This window comes from Periplaneta americana, chromosome 15 (assembly GCF_040183065.1).
Source record: "Periplaneta americana isolate PAMFEO1 chromosome 15, P.americana_PAMFEO1_priV1, whole genome shotgun sequence".
Classification (NCBI taxonomy): domain Eukaryota; kingdom Metazoa; phylum Arthropoda; class Insecta; order Blattodea; family Blattidae; genus Periplaneta; species Periplaneta americana.
In genome coordinates, this window is record NC_091131.1 from 132,545,007 (window position 1) to 132,566,869 (window position 21,863).

A 21,863-nucleotide genomic window follows, 5' to 3' on the forward strand; every position below is an offset into this window, starting at 1 on the left:
GGCGAAAACTAGATAATTCATACAATAAATATCTTTACGCAGTCCATGACCTTATTATGAATTTCTCGATGCAGTTGTAGATAGTGAGCAGGCTATGTTTTATCCAACTGAATTCTAGAATTCTTTCAAACTACAAGGAGTGCTACCACATAATTTACTTAATATTGAATAACCAGACGTACTACTGCGAAATATTAACCCACCAAAATTATGCACCAACATGAATTGGTGTGAAGAACCCGTGCGAAACGTAATAGAAGTCGCAATATTAACTGGAAAAACGAAAGGATAAGATGTTTTTATCTCACGTATTGCTATGATACCCATTCTATTTAATGCAATTGCAATTCAGTGCGACTAGCATTTGTAATGACCATATTAAAATGAAGCTCAAGGACAGTACCTCAAAGTTGCAGACATTTACTTAAAAACTGCGTGTTTTTCATATCCTCGACTATATTTTGTACAAAGGAGTGGGGGGGGGGGAAGATTTTACACATATCAAAAAGCAATTCAATGATATTTCTGTCATGTTGCTAATGTAGTATGTGAATGTACATAAGCCGACTGACAATAGCATTGTATTAATTCTAAAATATACGTCTCTCAAAATATTGTTGTTCACGTCCGAAAATATGTTACTGCGAAATTCTATCTGTATAATCACGTTGCAAATGTAGTATGTTATGCGTTGTGGAAGTAACAATCTCTTAATTTCTAAAATACCGTCAAGCTTATACGTCTCTCAGAATATTAGTCTTTATGTTAAAAAAATGACATTGCAAGTTTATATTGTATCTGTATTCTGTGTATAAAATAAGAATTAATATAATATGTTCTGAATTTGTGAGATATAGTTTTCCAAGTCATATTTACAAAAAAAAACTGGGTATGATATAAGTGGGTGTACAGCGGTCAAGGGGTAAAAAATCTTCCAATATAAATTAAATTATATATGTACATATTGATTCGATACTGAAACTGATCAGAAAGAGGAAAAGGAATCATATTATCGTTGGGTTTTACTTTGTTCATTGTTTGATTTTTCTATCATTTTATTTATATTTCTGGCGGTGTGGAAGAGAAGGCCTAATGGCCTTAACTACACCAGAATAAATAAATAAAAATAAATATATAAATAAATAAAAACCTTGAACGTCAGGCACATGATGACATGTTTTCTTTCGGTGCCTGATTTACGACTGTTTTAAATTGAGTTAACGCTGGCAGGCATTTCGCTAAGGAGTTCATCAATTCATGTAAGTGACGTTAAGTAATGAATAAATCTTAGCTTAGTAAAGGCAATTCGTTTTGGTTGTCTATAGTTAGGTTTCCGAGATTTCCAAAAATGTAATAAGCAGTTTAATTAAAAACAGAAGCAGAAAGGAAAACCCGTGCAACGCCGGGCGCTTTTAGCTAGTGCAATATAAATATCGAATAGATACTCTAATATAATGTACCTGATAAACTTTTTCTTTAAGTTGTATTAATTTATGGTCATATCATATAACATATCATATCATATCATATCATATCATATCATATCATATCATATCATATCATATCATATCATATCATATCATATCATATCATATCATATCATATCATATCATATCATATCATATCATATCATATCATATATCGCATCGCATCACATTATATTATATTATATTATATTATATTATATTATATTATATTATATTATATTATATTATATTATATTCATTCATTCATTCATTCATTCATTCATTCATTCATTCATTCATTCATTCATTCATTTATTTTATTCCATAGATCTTACATGAGCAATGAAGCTTTCAGATGTGGAACATGTCAACATTTTACAATATTACAATTACAATTTTTACAAATTTTTATAGTTTTACAATTTAGTAATTTTCTACAATTTTTACAATGTTGTACAATTTTTTTTACATTTTGGCGAGATGTAGTGAGATGAAATGAGGTCCGAGGATTCGCCAAAATATTACCCGGCATTTGCCTTTTCGGTGGGGGAAACCTCGGAAAAACCCAACCAGGTAATCAAATCAAAGAGGGTAATCAAATCAAATCAAAGGGGGTAATCAAATCAAATTATATACTAGAGGATGACAATAATGCACTTAGTGAATCGGCTATGAGAATTAGCTACAAAATTTGCCACGAAATTACAAAGTAATTGAAAACATTCAACGAAGGTGAATTCATCAAGCGATGTTTAATTATATTGGCAGATGAACTCTGTCCACAGCAAGTAGGGGAAGTGGAAGCCATACGCCTGTCTCGTAGAACCGTGGTGAGGAGATTGAAGTATGTGCGTATGGGTTATGTAAATAAGCCTAATGATTTGTGTGTGTGTGCATAGAGCGAAGTTTATTTCATTAAATTAATAAGAATGTTATAAATTCTGTACTGTACAATGGATTGATGTAATATCCTTATAAACTATTCTGTGCTGACAGACTGAATGACTAGAACAACCGTGGCTCTTGTTACATTAATGCAGGGAAGGTAGCTGTAATGCGAGTCCGCCACTGCGTGAGCGTTCTGCTCTGGCTTGGAATTGAAGTGCCTTTTGGAGCGAGAGCAGCTCTGGCCGAATAGACTGAGCCGCTCTCATGCCCGGCCCTGATTTACATACTTACGAGGTGTTATCTACAGATACATTTTAAAAATGTACACAGATTTCTACATTCCGGAAAAAATTGAACTTTCAGGGCTTTAGAAGTAAGCCAATGAAGAGCACTTTAGATGTTGTCGAGACAAGTAGCAGTTGCAATACACTACAGAAGGAAAGGTGAGAGGTTTGTCATTATTTTCAAAGATGCTGATATTAAGTTAGGAACATGGATAACAAACAGAGGCTTTCTTGTGGAACGAATTAATGTATCGGACGAAAAGCGCAGCAGGTGTTTACTGTAATTCATTAGGCCTATGCATGCCGTCCGAAGTCCCGCATCATAGGACTAACCATAGTATGTATTCTATATGTGCATGTTGTTTAAAACACGGGTCACAAAGCCAGGTGATATGGCTCGACACTCATCCTCGATTCTTTGGCTTAGACTAGTAGATATTCCATGTCTCCATTCTTGACGCTGTAGACCCGTGATTCAGCACCCTCTGAAAACAAAGACCGGGGCAGTGGTTCCCAACCTGGGGATCGTGTAAAGAACTGAGGGGGATCGCGAGATTATTTACAAAATGAAACAAAAAACGTTTTATTAACATACAGTTACTGTGTGTCCAGAAACGTAAACAACATTTGACATAAAAACAGAAAGAAAATTTTAGTAGCTATGCATTAAAATAAAAAAAAATGTTATTAATGCGACAAATATGCTGTTTTTCAGAAAATATTTCTCAAATTTGGACTCTGTATTTGATACATACATAGTATCGAACTTCCAAGTTCGATGAAATTTCTCGTCTTTGTTTTGATGGCAATCATAGAGGGGAAGCTTATTTTGCATAAATATCAGGTTGGAAATGTTATCAAAGGATTAAGAGCTTCTTTTGAAAGCTCTGGGTACTCATGCATTCTTTTGATCCAAAACACTCTGCCAAAAAGATTAATTTCAATATTCCATCAGTAGATCCGTACATATTTAATTGAATTTATTTTTCCTTCATTTATTTTTTCATTTTTTGAACGCAACTGTCTAAAAATGGATTTAATGTATCTATTTAGTGACTGTAGTACTATTTTTATGTATTCCGCAAAATATCCAAAAAGCTGTTACCTATTTGGAATTGTGAAAACTTAATTGCATGTTTGCAAAAACAAACTCAGTTTTTCTCGTATGTAGGCCTACCTAAATTTTCCACGAGTTCTTTAATGCATTCTAATGTATTAAATTCGTTTTATCAAGTGATGTCGACCAGAAATAAAATGTCTTTAAAAATACTTTGATTTTATTCCTGACTGTTATTTTGTTAACATCTTGGCCTTAAAAATACTTTGATTTTATTCCTGGCTGTTATTTTGTTAACATCTTGGCCTTAAAAATACTTTGATTTTATTCCTGGCTGTTATTTTGTTAACATCTTGGCCTTAAAAATACTTTGATTTTATTCCTGGCTGTTATTTTGTTAACATCTTGGCCTTGCAACTATTATTCAACGTGTTTTAAATGTTCGAACACATCAGCAAAGTAAGCTACTAAAAATGATGTTCATGTAATATTTCGTGTTATTGTTGCACTATATTCTTCTATTTGGTCTTCTTTGGATGCTATTCACTAATTTTGAGTAAAATAATTGTTGTTTTCAATTTTTATAGAGAATTATATTTTTCAAATGGGGTTAAGCATCCGACTAGTTCGGTAGTGGGAGTCGCATACAGGAGTCTCGCCTAAAAGTGGGTCGCGCCTTAAAAAATTTGGGAATCACTGGTTCAGGGGATACAGTCGCGAGCGTAGAGCCCATTCGACCGGACCTCTACGATCAATTCAACAGGAAAAGTTATCGTCAAACCATACATAAAATACATACTATGATTTGTCCTATGGTGCTGGACTTTTCGGGTACTCTGTAGTTCGATTTATGTTTATTATTGTCATTAATGGGATATCCTATTGTACATGGACACATAAAATACATACTATGATTTGTCCTATGGTGCTGGACTTTTCGGGTACTCTGTAGTTCGATTTATGTTTATTATTGTCATTAATGGGATATCCTATCGTACATGGACACATAAAATACATACTATGATTTGTCCTATGGTGCGGGACTTTTCGGGTACTCTGTAGTTCGATTTATGTTTATTATTGTCATTAATGGGATATCCTATCGTACATGGACACATAAAATACATACTATGATTTGTCCTATGGAGCTGGACTTTTCGGGTACTCTGTAGTTCGATTTATATTTATTATTGTCATTAATGGGATATCCTATCGTACATGGACACATAAAATACATACTATGATTTGTCCTATGGTGCTGGACTTTTCGGGTACTCTGTAGTTCGATTTATGTTTATTATTGTCATTAATGGGATATCCTATCGTACATGGACACATAAAATACATACTATGATTTGTCCTATGGTGCTGGACTTTTCGGGTACTCTGTAGTTCGATTTATGTTTATTATTGTCATTAATGGGATATCCTATCGTACATGGACACATAAAATACATACTATGATTTGTCCTATGGTGCGGGACTTTTCGGGTACTCTGTAGTTCGATTTATGTTTATTATTGTCATTAATGGGATATCCTATCGTACATGGACGTCTCTGGCGAGGGGAACAGGGGGGACGTAATCCTCCCAATATGTTCGTGTGTGTGTTTTATTTAATTAATATACTTCTATATTTCTGTGTTATTTATCATTAATATTTTTTTATTTTGATATTAAGACCAATACTGTTTCTACTATTGGATCCCCCTCATTTCCCATGCTCAGATTTTCCTTATAAGCAGTAATGTCATTCTAACATTTTTAACAACAGGTTCTTTCCGCTAATAACAGCAAATTTCATAACTTTAATATCAAATGTATTAAATAAGGCCACGAACGGTAAGAATAAAATGAAAATTGCAATGCAATATACTATTGCAGAATTATGTGTAGAGTAAAGTTATTTAAGGGGTGAGGTACACCATTGGCCTGCAAAAATTTAGTGAAATTCATTTTTTAATATCTCATCTACTATATAAAAGCTAAATGAACAAAACTTTTCATGCTTAATATACATACATTACACTTTATAAAACACTATTCAGAATATTAAAATTGCTAATAATTACCTGTAGAAATAATATAAAATTTGCATGATTTTTATAACCATAAAGCATTTACATAATAAAATATACAATTAATTAAATATGTGCATGATATGTGCATGATTCTTTTACTGAAATGCTATAAGGACTACATCAGCAACATAGTCTAGGATCTTTTACCTATTCCTTGAAGAAATATATTTTTTTCTTAATGGTTACTTTCAATATTAAATTTTCTAAAATTTTTCATTAAAAAAATATTGTCTTTAAATATCAGTAGCAGTTAACATTCCTAGACTGTTTCTCTCCGTGTCAAAAATTCAACTCGGTTATCATCCTATGTAAATTTAAGTTCAAAGCGTAGTTAAATAAAGTAGCAATCCAACCTTTCCCAGTCTTCTCTAATTTCAGCTTAGTGAGCATATTGTACCTTATCGCCTCTCTACTAGGAATGGTTTCTGAAGTTCGAACTGTCGCGTTTCTTGTAGATATCGTGACTCAGCTGTATGATACCATTCATTGACGCACCGTTTCCGACGTCTCTATCTAGCATTTGTGATGTGAAGCCACCACATATCGGACACGGCTACTAGATCAGGTGGTAAAGGTGATGTGGAGTTGATCAAGTTGCGCAGTGGAAGCAAACAAATAAGCAACGTCGGATATTAAATAATATAGGATATAATTGGTTAAATCATGAGATTAACTGACATGAAAGAACAAGAAATTAAAAATGGAAAATATGTAACAATATTGAACTAAATTAAATAATAAAAAATGAGCATAAAGGCCGATAATCAGTACAATATACCGTAATACATTACTTCAGGCTCAAAGTCATATTCAATCTTAACTCGGCTACTAATAAATCTTTAATATGGATCTGTACAATATTAAATTATTACAAACATAACGTAGACTAATTAGAGAAGGAAATGTCTCAAACAATTTAGAAAACAGCAAGCTAATAAGTACTTCACCAAACAGGCGAATCTCTCAGTACTCAATACATGTAACTGTAATCTGGATCTTTCCATCGTAGCCAACGTTATAGCTTCCGCGTTCTCGAAATTTCAATACTAATCCAATATTAATCTCCGCGGCATAATTTCCAACCCTTTCGTCTACATCTCTACACAAAGCCAAATCTCCAAGTAACGATAAGTGATTGTCTACAAGCCCAGGCAAGGGCGAGCTTCCGAGTGTCGTTGCGACTCTACTTGGCTCAAAGAAGAAACTTCTTATTTTCCCCTCTCTTGTGTACCCACAATTCCTTGCTGCTATTAGGATAGAACTAACGAGCTACGAGCAGAAGTACTAAGCCTCCTCAGACTGATTCCATCTGTACGTCATCACAATACATCACTCTGCTCCATTTTGGATGAATACCATTCAAATGATGATGAATAAGAACTTACTGAAATTGAGAGTGATGTTGGAATAGTGCAGAGAAAGAGCAGAAACCCGAGAAAAATCCTCAGGAATATTTATTTTAATTGGTTATTTTACGACGCTTTTTCAACTGCTATGGTTCTTTATAGAACAGGAGAGGTAACAGAACTAGCTAGATATAGAATAGACTTCGTGGGAGTACAAGAGGTTAGGTTAGACGGGAATGACATATCACAAATAGGAGATTACTTGTTTTATTATGGGGAAGGAAACAATAATCACCAATTAGGAACAGGATTCTTTGTTCATAAAAGAATAAAATCAGCAGTAAAAAAGGTCGAATTTATCAGTGAAAGGTTATCGTATTTAGTACTCAAGGGTAGATGGTGCGATATCATAGTTATAAATGCTCACGCCCCTACAGAAGAGAAAGACGACCATATAAAAGATAGCTTCTATGAGGAATTGGAACACTTTTGATCAGTTATCTAGATAACACATGAACATTTTATTGAGGGATTTCAATGCTAAAGTAGGACGGGAAGATATTTTTAAACCGATTATTGGAAAAAAGAGCCTACACGTAACTAGTATTGACAATGGAATTAGGTTAGTCAATTTTGCCACATCAAAAAATTTAAATCTCAAAAGTACAAAATTTCCTCATAAGGATATATATAAATATACTTGGACTTCTCCAGATGGATTGACACACAACCAAATAGATCACATCTTGATAGATAAACGGAGACATACTAGTATAGCGGACATTCGAACTTTCAGGGGGCAGACTGTAATTCTGATCATTATTTGGTAATTGGAGAATTAAGGGAAAGACTATCAGTAGTCAGACGAGTAGAGTAACAAGTTAATATTAGTAGATTCAATATCCTGAAATTAAAGGAGGACAACATTATCAAGTCGAAATTTCAAATAGGTTTCTCAATTTAGGAAGCTCCGACGAAGTTGAGAAAGAGATAGATGTTAATAGTATGTGGGAAAATATCAGAGATAATATCAAAATTACAGCTGAGCAGAGTATAGGTTATTATGAAACCAAGAGAAAGAAACCATGGTTTGATGAAGATTGTTCCATGGTAGTAGAAAGAAGAAAATAGGCAAAATTGAAATTCTTAAAGAATCTAGTTGAGGCGAATAGAGATTTATTTCAATGAAAGACGAGATGCAAGGCGTACACTTAGGAATAAAAAGAGAGGTTACTTGAAGGAAAAACTGAATGAGGTAGAAACAAATAGTAAGAATAAAAACATTCGAGATTTATATAAGGGTATAAAGGAATTTAAGAACGGATATCAGCCAAGGGTAAACGTGATCAAGGATGAGAATGGTGACTTGCTTGCAGACTCTCCATCAATCCTAAACAGATGGAAAAACTATTTTGCGCAACTACTAAATGTACATAGGCCAAATGGAAATGATCGGGAAGAAATTGAAATACAAACTGCTGAGCCATTTACACCCGAACCCACACTTTCTGAAGTCGAAATTGCGATAGACAATCTGAAAAAGTACAAATCTCCAGGTATCGGTCAAATTCCAGCAGAATTAACACGAAATTTATAAGCTTGTAAGTGCTATTTGGGACAAGGAAATTGTACCAGAACAATGGAAGGAGTCCATAATTGTACCTATTTTTAAGAAAGGGGACAAGACTAACTGTAGTAACTTTCGAAGAATATCACTTTTGTTGACGTGGTAAACAGTTTTTCCAATATTATTTTGAGAAGATTAACTCCATATATAGATGAAATTGTTGGGATTATCAGTGCGATTTTCGGCATAATAGATCGACTATTGATGAGATTTTTTGTATTCGACAGATACTGGAGAAAAAATGGGAATATAAGGGTACAGTACATTAGTTATTCATAGATTTCAAAAAGGCATATGACTCGGTTAAGAAAGAGGTTTTATAATATTCTTATTGAATTAGGTATTCCCAAGAAACTGGTTCCATTGATTGAAGTGTATCTCAGTGAAACTTACAGCAGGGTCCGTATAGGCCAGCTTCTGTCTGATGCTATTCCAATTTACTGTGAGCTAAAGCAAGGAGATGCACTATCACCTACTTTTTAACTTCGCTCTAGAATATGCCATCAGGAATGTTCAGGATAACAGAGAGGGTTTGGAATTGAACGGATTACATCAGCTTCTTGTCTATGCGGATGACGTGAATATGTTAGGAGAAAATCCACAAACGATTAGGGGAAACACGGAAATTTTATCTTGAAGCAAGTAAAGCGATAGGTTTGGAAGTAAATTCCGAAGAGACAAAGTATATAATTATGTCTCGTGACCAGAATATTGTAAGAAATGACAATATGGATCTAAAAACTGGAGATTTATCCTTCGAGGAGATGGAAAAATTCAAATATCTTGGAGCAACAGTAAAAAATCAGCCCTTCAGAGCAAAAGTGGTGTAAGTCAAAAATGGGTAATGAGGGTTAAAGTAAACATTCTGTAAAATACAGCTGCAAAGTAGCAATTAATATTCAATTTATTTAAACTATTAGTAGTCAGTGGATAGCAAGAAGAACATATTAACTGCTATTTTGCGCTGTATTTTACAGAATATTTACTTTAAACCTCATTACCCAATTTTGACTTACACCACTTTTTCTCTGAACGGCTCAAATATAAATGACAATCGGCAGGAAATTAATCCCAGAATAGATATGGGAAATGCGTGTTATTATTCGGTTGAGAAGCTTTTGTCTTCCAGTCTGCTGTCAAAAAATCTGAAAATTAGAATTTATAAAACAGTTATATTACCGGTTGTTCTGTATGGTTGTGAAACTTGGAATCTCACTTCGAAAGAGAAACAGAGATTAAGAGTATCTGAGAATAAGGTTCTTAGGAAAATATTTAGGGCTAAGAGGGATGAAGTTACAGGAGAATGGAGAAAGTTACACAACGCAGAACTGCACGCATTTTATTCTTCACCTGACATAATTAGGAACATTAAATCCAGACGTTTGAGATGGGCAGGACATGTAGCACGTATGGGCGAATCCATTTTATTTTTATTTTATTGGGTTATTTTACGACGCTGTATCAACATCTGGGTTATTTAGCGTCTGAATGATATGAAGGTGATAATGCCGGTGAAATGAGTCCGGGGTCCAGCGCGGAAAGTTACCTAGCTTTTGCTCGTATTGGGTTGAGGGAAAACTCCGGAAAAAACCTCAACCAGGTAACTTGCCCCGACCGGGATTCGAACTCGGGCCACCTGGTTTCGCGGCCAGACGCGCTGACCGTTACTCCACAAGTGTGGACGGGCGAATCCAGAAATGCATATAGAGTGCTAGTTGGGAGGTCAGAGGGAAATATATCTTTGGGGAGGCCGAGACGTAGATGGAAGGACAATATTAAAATGGATTTGAGAGAGGTGGAATATGATGATAGAGACTGGATTAATCTTGCACAGGATAGGGACCGATGGCGGGTTTATGTGAGGGCGACAAAGAACCTGCGGGTTTCTTAAAAACCATTTGTAAGTAATTATGGTTATTATATAGCGTGTGAATGAGATGAGAGTAATAATGCCAGCGAAATGAGTCCAGGGTCCAACGCCGAAAGCTACCCAGCATTTATTAGGTTAAGAAAAAACCCTGGAAAAAACCTCAGCCAGATAACTTGTCCCAACCAGGATTTGCATCCGGGCCTTTAGGAATCTTGGCTTTGTCCACATCAAATACGACTTCTCCATCGCCGGGATTCGAATTGGGTCTGCAGTCGTCGTAAGCCAGGGCTCTGCCAGCTGAGCTACCAAGGCTTTTTTTCGCCCTAGCATTGCGCAGTAACGCACTCGTGTATGTGCGTATTTAGAGCTGGCTCTGCTAGCTATGTGTTTATCTTGATAATTGAAACAAATATTTTTAAACGATAGGTAGGACCAATTCCGGGTTCTCATTCCAAAGAGAGACACATTCACTTTATTTTCTTTATCGTGGATCTAATTCCAAAGATTCGACGTTTTCGGCAAGGTGCCCAAATGACTCCGTGCAGAAGTCACTTCCCCTCTGCGTTAGCGCCACTCTAGTATGCCAACCCTTCGCCATCCCATTCATTCTGCTCAGTCTGGCAGGAAACCTTCTATGCACAGCACTTCAAACGTTATATGGACGTTACCTTCAGAATCAGTGCTGCAGTACGAAATATCGCAGTAAGTATCTTTCAAGGCAAACAGTGTCAGTATTATCATATTTTGTCCTTCACGATGGCTCAAGTGGTAGTGACTTCAGTGCTCAAATTTTTACGTAGAGGTGAAGATTTATCCCAGTTCCATGTGTATTAGATGCATTGACCTTGTCTTTATATTATTCTCTCAGTACACGATGTATAAAGAGAAAATAGTGTGACGCCACAAAAGTTTTAATTTCGAAAAAGTACTTTTTCAGCATCTCTGATAACATAGAATTGTATAGAGATTTCTTAAAAAATATTGGGCAGCGTTGTACATGTTCATTATCTATTTAGGTACACGTCAATTTAGCGGATGAAATATAATAATTTTGGGTAAAATTTAGCGGGCCATAATTATAAAACATATATTGGCAACTCACTTCAACTTTCATCAGATTATTCGTTTATTACTTTTTTGTGTAACGTGGAATAAACTGACAAGTGAAACAGTTAAATTAGTACAGAAGAATAAAATATTTCGTTACGATAAATTAATTGCATATAATATCATTATTTATATTTTCGTTGTGAATCTAGTCTAAATTTCCATACCTCTGACCAGAAACAGTAAGAAACAAGTAGTAGTTAGTAAAAGAGTCGGTCACGAACTATAAGGTCTCCATATTTCTTGCTGATGGCTAGTAGTACTTAGTTCGCTCACATGTAAACTATCTTACGGAAGTTGAAATTAATTGGAAGAGAATATGTTTACAGAGTCTTCTTAGATCACTAATTCATTTTAACACTTTTTAAAATAATGATTTACCGCAAAAGAAAAGTAATATAATAAATTATTAAAATAGACGAATGAATATTATTTCATGTGAAGTTATGCAAAATAAACTATACGTTCTAGTCACATGATTTATAAATTAAATCAAATGTATTACTTTTGGAATTATGAACAAGGTCTAATACATTTTAGTGCAATTCGGAAAAAAGAGTTTGTCTTATTTATGTGTGTAGCACATAAAATATCATATGTGTCCTTTGACTAACAGGTTTCAAAAATAAGGTATAAACGTTAATATCGTCAGTTTACAAGCAAAACACATTAAGACAAAAATATTACTTCTCGAAAAAGTTGTCTGAAAGTTTTGATAAAACTGAATTCTCAAAATATTATGTTTAGTAAGTTGTTTCTCCTTATTTCTATTTCACTATCCAAATTTTAAGCTTATACACATACAGTATGTACATTTGCCACTTTCTCATTTTTTTTACTTAATGTGTTTTCTTAATAAACCAACAATATCGTCTAGGCCTGTCTATATTAATAATAAAACTTAAATAAAAAATTTTCTGGTAATTTTCGCTTTCGTAAAAATAATTGGTGTTAACATGTATTATTAACTATACTGAGACCGAAAATCGCATTTTTGACATTTTTGTTTCTATGCCTGTCTGTCTGTCTGTCTGTCTGCCTGTATGTTTGTTACCTTTTCACGCGATATTGGCTCAACCGATTTCTATGAAATTGATATGTAAGCTAAGTTAGTTCCAACATATATTTTAGGCTGTATGGGTTCCAAATACTTTCTTTAAAAGAGAAGTTATGAGTGGGCCTGAAGTCAATATATAGAAATATCTCGTTTATTATTATTTTTTTATATAACAATGTGACATTACAAAAGTTACTTTATAAAGTTTCCCACAAGTTTTATTCTATGCAGAATTTTTATAGGACTGATATTTAACGAGATAATGAGTTTTAAAATAACAATGCGTTTTATGTCAGAGCCACCTCAATCAGACTAATATCACAGTCTAGTATATACAGTCACGAAGCATGAATTGATGAGGGAACTATAGACTGTGCCGATACTGTTTCACATTGTATGTGATGAGGCGATAGTAGCGATCCTAGTGGTTAGTAACTATCTATGGATGTATATTCCCTACGTATTGAGCTTCGTGACTGTATATACTAGACTGTGCTAATATAATGAAGCGAAAACAAATGAATCTGCGTTTATTTAAGTAGCCTATACATATAGTCCGTAAGTACGATATTAAATGGTACCAGCTAAAACAGTCTTCCCAAGGTCTAAGTAATACATTTTATTTTATACAGTCCAGGAATGCAGAACTGGACGCCAATGGAATACGTCATTCATCTCTTCCTTCAACCCCACGCGTCATTCACATGATAGTGCAGAGGGAATTTGCATTCACTGTCTAGTAGTGGAATTCAGCGCAATATCGTTCGGAAAATACCATTTAAAGAATAGGAAACGAATACTTCTGTATTAAAAACAATCACAAAGAGCGTATGAGTTCTATGTTTAGTTATACATAGGTATGTGAGCAAAATACTCGAAAATTAACTTCATTTAGAGTGACGATCGCTCTAAATTGACAGATTGCAGATGCACATCTCATTTCCCTCAGGCTATAGGATTGTACATCTTCAGTATAGCCTAATATAACGAAATTGGTGAACAAAACAACAATGCCGGCAGAGATGTGGTGCACGTTGTAGCTGAAACTAAGTTAATTACAACAACGATTTTCCTTTATATTCAAATGATAAATTAGATTTGTTTTAGTTTTTATTATGACACATTATACATCTTGATTACACAACTTTTAACACTATATCACTTTGGAAAACGTATTATGAGATCAATGCAGTCAATCTTATTTAAAATAGAAGGTAATGTACTTTTATACTTTGCAAAATGTTATTGATGATTTAATTTTTATATACAGTCTTACATAACTTACAGGCCTAAATACCAATACAAGGATAAGATACCTATTTAATCTATTTTATAACATTATGTTTTGAAAGGAAATAGGGCCTACTTAAGTAATTTATTCATGACTGATATTTCCCCAATCTGCTAAGACTACAACAAGAATATTTTTTGTTTAAACATTTAGTATTCTTATCAGTTCACTTTAACCAATTGAATTTAAAAGAGAAATTGTTCATTTAAGTATTTACAATTTTTTTTACATATAGACGTGTTGTATTTATTTATATACCATTAGACATGTAATGCATTTAATTCGAATTTGTTGGTTACTGTAAATTTAAGTGTTATAGTCATTGCGGTCGGAAATACTTTCGTCATTCTGTTAGTGAGCACCAGTCTCTTGTAATCCGCCACAAGGACGGAACATGGAGACGTCATTCAACGCCGATAGACTGTGGAAGGGGAAACAATGCTTTCCTCATGCTTCCATCCCTCTCTCTCCCAGTTCTGCATCCCTGTTCTACACTAGCATTTTGAATGCCTCTACATATTAAAGAAATGTAAAATAAAACAATACGTTTCCCTTAACCTATTTAAAACCAACAAGCGTTATGAATACTTAATTAATAAAACAGTTTAATATACGCCTATACCGTCTGAGAAACTAAAATGTGAATGGTATTCGTGTCTTTGTGTACTTGAGGGAAGCCGAAAAACTAGTTTTTATTTACTTATAATTGTAACATTTTGACGATAGCTGTACCATTAGCGGGCAATTTGAACCTACTTGTCCAATATATAGCCCTACATCGGTCATTAATAATGTATTGTGTCCGGAACTGTGTGTGCTTCCCCAATAACTCACTATTATGCATTGAGAATTAACAAAATTCGTCAGGGTAGCAGTAGACTATATAGAGGGACGGACACACAGACAGACGGAAAATTTACTGCAAGGACTAGTGACGGAACGGAAACTAATTTCTTTACTATTCAGATATTCTTGTCTGAAGTCTGGAAGTCAGTTTTACAAATGCATTACCTACTATTGATTATAAAGTTGATGAGTAACGAAGAAATGATGACCTATAAAACATATGTGCGCTTCATGTTTGTGTTTTGTCTCTACGAAAACGCCCAATCGTCGTAGTTTGCGCAGGAATTGTAGTTCACGGAGAAAGTTAAAAAATACGAGGATTGTTTGAAATGTTCATAGCCTGACATAGAAATTAAACTAGGATGATTCTGAAACAATATTTATTTCTGAACATAATCCCCACGAGATTCACACACTTGGTTCACCGGTGCTCAATGTTGCTATATCCTCCTTGTACACAGATTCATAGAAGTCTGCAAAAAAGTCTTCTGTTGCTGCGATAACCTCTTCATTTGACGAAAATTTCTTCCCAGCTAAGTGAATTTTGGGCTTTGGAAAAAAAAAATTGAAGATACGAGATTTGATGAATAGGGGATTTTCGGAAAAAATTCGAACCGTAGTTCGTGTAGTATAGCAACCGCGATTGCAGACGTGTGAGCAGGCGTATTGTCATGATGAAACAACAGTTTCTTTTTTGGCCATACCTGGCCTCTTGTCGCGAATTTTCTATTCTAGTCGCTACAGAAGATCTTAATAATATTCTCTAGTTATTGTTTTCCTCTTTCGCTAGATAGTCAATCATTATTATCCCCTTAGAATCCCAGAACACGGACGCCATGACTTTCCCAGTCGACTGAATAGCTTTTGCTTTCTTTGGAGGTGGAAATCACTGTGCTTCCATTGATTCGACTGCTGTTTTTTCTCTAGTATGTAGTAGAGGATCCAGGTTTCATCAGTGTTCACAAACTGGCTACAAAAATCGGGCGTATTTTTTTTAATCGAGTCAGACAATCCCTAGAAATTTGACAATTTGTTCCGCTGTTAACAAACGCGGAACCCACCTTGCGGAGACCTTGAACATGCGCAAGACATTGACTAAGGTGTGGCGCACCTGTTCAGTTGAGATACGCACCTCCAACTGTAGAGGTAATTCAGCGTCCAAATGCAATGTGAGCTAGAAATGGCCAACTAATTTTTTTCGGAGTCCTCTACTAGGGACACAGTTCTTTTACGTGCCGTAAATCTACGAGACAGACCTCCCAGATTTACCTACCTCCAAAAGGCAGTGATGCTAAAGACTTTATCGCCCTCGGATGGAATTGAACCCGTGAACCTAGGATCCAAAGGGCCAGCATGATAACCGCAAGACCACGAAGGACAAAATCAGTTCAGCTGTTGGACAAAGTTGTCTGAATAATAATGGTATAACATTATTACAAGATCAGCACTGAACACATCATAGTCATTATAGTGTACCTTCGCACATCTTTAAAAGTATAAACAAATTAAGCTATTTTTAAACAGCGTTTTTGTCGGTAGTGTTATCAGTAGATGTAGGCCCTAACATGTTCTGCATGATCTCCAGATATTAACCGTGCAGATATCTGGTTGTGAGGTTTTTAACAGAGACAATGCATTTTATTAAATAGTCAATTCAATATAATACATCACGCAATTCCAATACATGCACTCATTAGAGTTTCTGTTTATTGTATTGAAGAGAGGCTCCTGCTACTGGCTTATACTAAAAGAAAGTACTCAACACATATAACATTTACGATGAATACAGCATTTTAATGCACAGTTTTGCTCGTGCACTAGTAGGTGTGTTTTTTTTAAACAGGCTGACTCTTGAATAATATTGATTACTTTCTTAAAACTAAGCAGAGGTTCCGCCAGTGAAACATGAGATTTAACTCTTGGCAAAAAAACTGTAAAGTTCACCTTTATCACACATTAAGAGCATTACTCGTCCTTTTAATGGTACTTGATGAAAATGTTATCTGTCTGCATTTCGGTATAATACTGTCGCACCTTTTAAACAAATTTCGAATTTACACGAAGGTGTTCTTGGGACTTTATGGACATACATATTTCTTCTAAAGAATGAGTCTTGTATACGTAGTTATTTAATTTTTCGTATATGTCAGCATTACACGCCGTTACATCAAGAGAAATATTTTCAGAAACAATTCTACTGTTAGCACAATTTTCGTTTTCTTGTCTGTCAGACGTCATACTTTGTTTTATTTATAATCCTGTATACACTGATCCTGTTGAAATAGTGATATCAAGATATTTTGTGTAAAATGTTGGTTTTATTCTCCTTAGTGTCTCAATGCTCTTGATAATTAAATAGACCTAATAATAGTTCTGAAGTTTAGTGTACTCCCCCGTATGTTCACACTCAACAACTGTTTGCCAAAAAATAACGAAATTGTTTTAGTACAGTGACCAATACTTGAAATGCAAGTGACTTAAAATATGCCTATTTTCTTTAGAAGTGCGAATCGGGTGTATTTTATTACTGCAGGTTTCCCGGTCGGAGTGAAAATCTATACCGTAATACGGCATGTTAGTAGATTGTTGCGTAGGCTAATATTTTAAAATAGTTTTCACTTTTGAAAATGCGATACATACTCATTTAATTATAGGGGAATAGATGGTGTGAACATATTTGTCTTGATATATTAACCCTTGACACTTACCTAGGGTCTTTTCTAACTCCACAGCATATTTTATTGTTAATATCTACATCTATATACTCCGAAACGTTCCAGTAATCTAGATATGCTATCCTTGATTTATTTTAGTTTCCTTTACAATTAAAATTATTATTTCATAATTATATATTGATTTTTTTTTTCATGCTTATTGCTTGGGTTCGTATATGGTCCCAGCTATTTTCTAGTTAGAATTATTTTGCAGTGTTAGTGTTTTGTTGTAAACAAACTGAACATGTACTTTGAAAAGTGAACAAATGAAAGAAATATAGCATGATTATGCGACAATCCGTCCCATCCTCATCCTATTCGTCCCGGAAGAAATTTGTCACAGACAATGTGTCCCACAGACTATTTGTACCCTGTGACATTTCGTCCAAACTAATTGGTACCAACGTTTTAGTGGTACCATTAGTGGTAAAAAGTGGTAATAAAGAATGCTGCTAGAGTTGTGTTACTATTTATTTAGAAAGAGGTTGAATTTATTGGCATTGTAATAACAATAATCATTATAGGCTTCCGGCTATATTGGAACCAAGTGCACGCAAGTAGTTTAACTCTTCTCCTCTACGTTTGTAATCTTCGTAACGTTGACTATTCTCTCGACGCGACGACGCGACGGTCCGTATCGACTGCAGTCTTTTTTTCCTTTTTTGGGAGATCCTCCGGTATCTAAATGAAGAATCTGTCTATCACCTCGGCTACCTCATTCTGAAGGTTTTGTAGAAACACGATGAATGATGGATGGGCCTTACCCACGATGAAGTTGAGTCGGTCCTGCCACCTTTGGATTCGTTATTTTATTTATTTATTTATTTATTTATTTATTTATTTATTTATTTATTTATTTATTTATTTATTTATTTTATTTATTTATTTATTTATTTAATCCGACAGGATTAAGACCATAAGGGCTACTCTTCCATCCTAACAGAGAGCACATATAAATACAAAAAAGAAATATACACACTGATCAAAATAATACAAATTAAATTAAAGCCCTATAGAGGGTCAACAGGGTCAAAAGAACACTATAGAGCTCTCATCGAGCTAATAATAATAATAATAATAATAATAATAATCATAATAATAATAATAAATAGATTACATATTAATTGTCAATTTCACAACAGCATAGTTACAATATTTATTATATATCATGGGTTAAGCCGAAGTTGCGCAACCTGGCAGGTGTTCAACAGGCAATTCCATAAACTAAAATGTGATTCTTTAATTTAAATTTCAATTTTGATATTGTCCGACAGTCTCTGATATGGCCAGGGAGAGAATTCCAGAGGCGTGGAATCGATATGCTGAAAGATGATGAGTAGAAAGATATTCTATGCAGAGGAATAGAGAGAAGGTACATGTTCCGGGTTCGAGGTAGTGAAAGGTAAACAAAACGAGAAGCTAGGTAAGAGGGTGTGGAGGTCTGAATGATTTTAAATAGTAATAAGAGGGAGTTGAAGTATCTTCTTTCTTTAAATGGATTCCAAGACAACAATTCTTGTGACGGTGTTACATGATCGAATTTTCTAATGTTACAAACGAAACGAACGCAGATATTGTGAACACGCTGTAGTCTGTGGGCAAGATCAGCATTTAGACAGGTCGAGGTGGGTTCCTCCAAGTCGGTGACCGGGGGGTGCAATGGTGGCTCTCGTGCTTTTCCTTTCGGCCATTTTTCGTCTTATCACCGACCACTCCTTTTCGTTCTCTCGTCTTTTTCGTCACTCTATTTCTCTCCGCCGGCCACCATTGCATGCGGAACGCCCACCATATCATCACAGCCATTTTCACCTCTCCATCCCCGCTGTTGGTTTTGCCATGTCCGCCACAATGACGGGATTGATTTGTAAAGGATGCCTTGCTAGGTTACATTCCTCTTCCTCTTCTAGTTTTTATATACATTATTAGGTTAAGTATCTTAGGCTTATACAGTAGCGTGCAAATTAATCCGAACACGACATATTTTTACATTTTCTGTCATTGTTGGCCTCACAGCTGCTCATACCGCTTTAATTGACATCTGTAGTACGTGTAATTCCATTGTTGAAGGTCTGTCACTATTTTTTTTATAATATGTGACTTTTACCTGTCGTTTTGTACTTATAAGCATATCAGTTGTGTTGAAGACTTAATACTGCAATCCTGTGTACATTCTGTCGTCTTCACAAATGGATACAACTCCACGAAAACGGTCTAAAATTATAACATTAGCAGAGCATTCTTCTATGACACAGAGGCAAATTGCTGCAGAATGTCACATCGGTTTGGCTACTGTTAATTCGATCATAAAACGATACAGAGAGAATGGATCCATCACACCCCAGAAAAAGGGAAACTGTGGCCGGAAAAGGAAGACTTCACCTGCAGATGATCGTTTATCAGGAAAAGTAAATTAAATCCTAGAGTAACTGCTGTCGACTTAACCCGCAAGTTAATGGCTACCACTGGGGCGAATATTCACGTCACAACAGTGTGGCGTAGGCTTTTGGAAGCTGGACGAAGGGCTCGTAAGCCTATTAAGAAGCAACTGCTAACCCCTGTTATGTGCAAAACACGCTTAATGTGGGAAAAATTACATCAACATTGGACAGTGAATGCCTGGAAGAATGTACTTTTTTCCGATGAGTCTCATTTCGAGGTCCACGGCCACCGTGTTTCTTACGTACGGAAAGGATCCGAAAAAGTAACAGCAGTTCATCTCCAACAAGCACCCAAATACCCCCCTAAAGTAATGTTTTGGGGTTGTTTTACACATGAAGGGCCTGGAGTATTAATACCTATCAAGGAAATGATGAATTCTGACAAATATATTCACTTATTGGTAACCAGAATCGTACCCCAGCTGCAAAAATCATTTCCGGATGGCAGAGGTGTGTTCCAACAAGACCTGGCACCATGCCATACGTCTCGAAAAACTACAGAATTCTTCAACAAAAAGAATATTCAGGTACTCCCCTGGCCAGGCAACTCACCCGACATCAACCCCATTGAGAACTTGTGGTCAATTTGCAAAAGAAGAATGCAAAAAATGTATTGTTCTACAAAGGAGAAGATGATTTCTGCCCTCATTGGTGTATGGTTTCGCGATGAAGAAATGAAGAATATTTGTGGGAAATTAGTGGAATCCATGCCAAATCGTCTCAGAGCTGTTATTAGGAACAAGGGAGGCCACATAGATTACTGAGGTATGTTTTAGATCCTTTTTTTTTATCCCGTTTGAGTGCTTTTGCATAAGTAATTACGTTGTTCGGATTAATTTGCACGCTACTGTAACTCCCGTTCCACCAGCGGGGATCTTTCCTATCTCCGTGGTCCTATCCCACGGTTTCGAGCGCGACTTCCAACTTGTTGCGGCCCGACAGGGCGCCCAGCAACGAAGCAATAGTGGGCCCTTCATACTGCCCCTATGTGCAAATTTAGGTGCCGAGCCCAGACCAGAGGACGTAGAGACCCAATGGGGGCCCGCGGCGATTTAGACGTCCCGGTGACCGACTCTGCTCGCCGCATAGTGGTCTATTTCTCACTTTTACGGGGACATTTGCCCTAAAACTCAACCTGCTCAAATTGTAAAACACTGACGTAGTAATATAGCCAGATAGTTGCGTAGCACTTCTAAGTATCTTTTAATAAAATCAGCGGAGATAAAAGAGCAATAACTACACCGTTAAACAAAATATACACAGCCGTCAGTCGCTGATTGTCAGCGCTTTCAGTTGGTTTTTAGTTTTCTTATAGCAAGTGCTTACTGTGGTCCTCCAGCTTGGGGGTTGGGCGAAGGGCTAACAACCCATCACCGTAAAAAAACAGCTTGTTACGTATCCCTATAATAAGCCTCGGAATAGGACTGATTCTCTGGCACGACCACAGCAAAGGAATAAGGATTTGAGATTTGTCACTTGGAACGTAACTAGTCTTTATAGAACAGGAGGGGTAACATTAGTAGCAAAAGAACTAGCTAGATATAGAATAGACTTCGTAGGAGTACAAGAGGTTAGGTTAGATGGGAATGGCATATCACAAATAGGAGATTACTTGTTGTATTATGGGGAAGGAAACAATAATCACCAATTAGGAACAGGATTCTTTGTTCATAAAAGAATAAAATCAGCAGTAAAAAGGTCGAATTTATCAGTGACAGGTTATCATATTTAGTACTTAAGGGTAGATGGTGCGACATCATAGTTATAAATGCTCACGCCCCTACAGAAGAG

General features: G+C 35.6%; 1 protein-coding gene across 2 annotated transcripts in view; it reads left to right on the forward strand.

Annotated features, from left to right (window-relative positions):
* LOC138715347 (excitatory amino acid transporter-like) overlaps positions 1–21,863 on the forward strand; it is a 478,475-nt gene that overhangs the window by 19,770 nt on the left and 436,842 nt on the right. The window contains exon 1 of one of the 2 annotated variants that reach the window (XM_069848166.1): positions 11,210–11,321. The exons of the other annotated variant lie outside the window; for it this stretch is intronic. The gene's annotated coding sequence lies outside the window, so the exon portion shown is untranslated. Of the gene's footprint in view, positions 1–11,209; positions 11,322–21,863 lie in introns of those variants that run through there. 2 annotated transcript variants of the gene reach the window in all.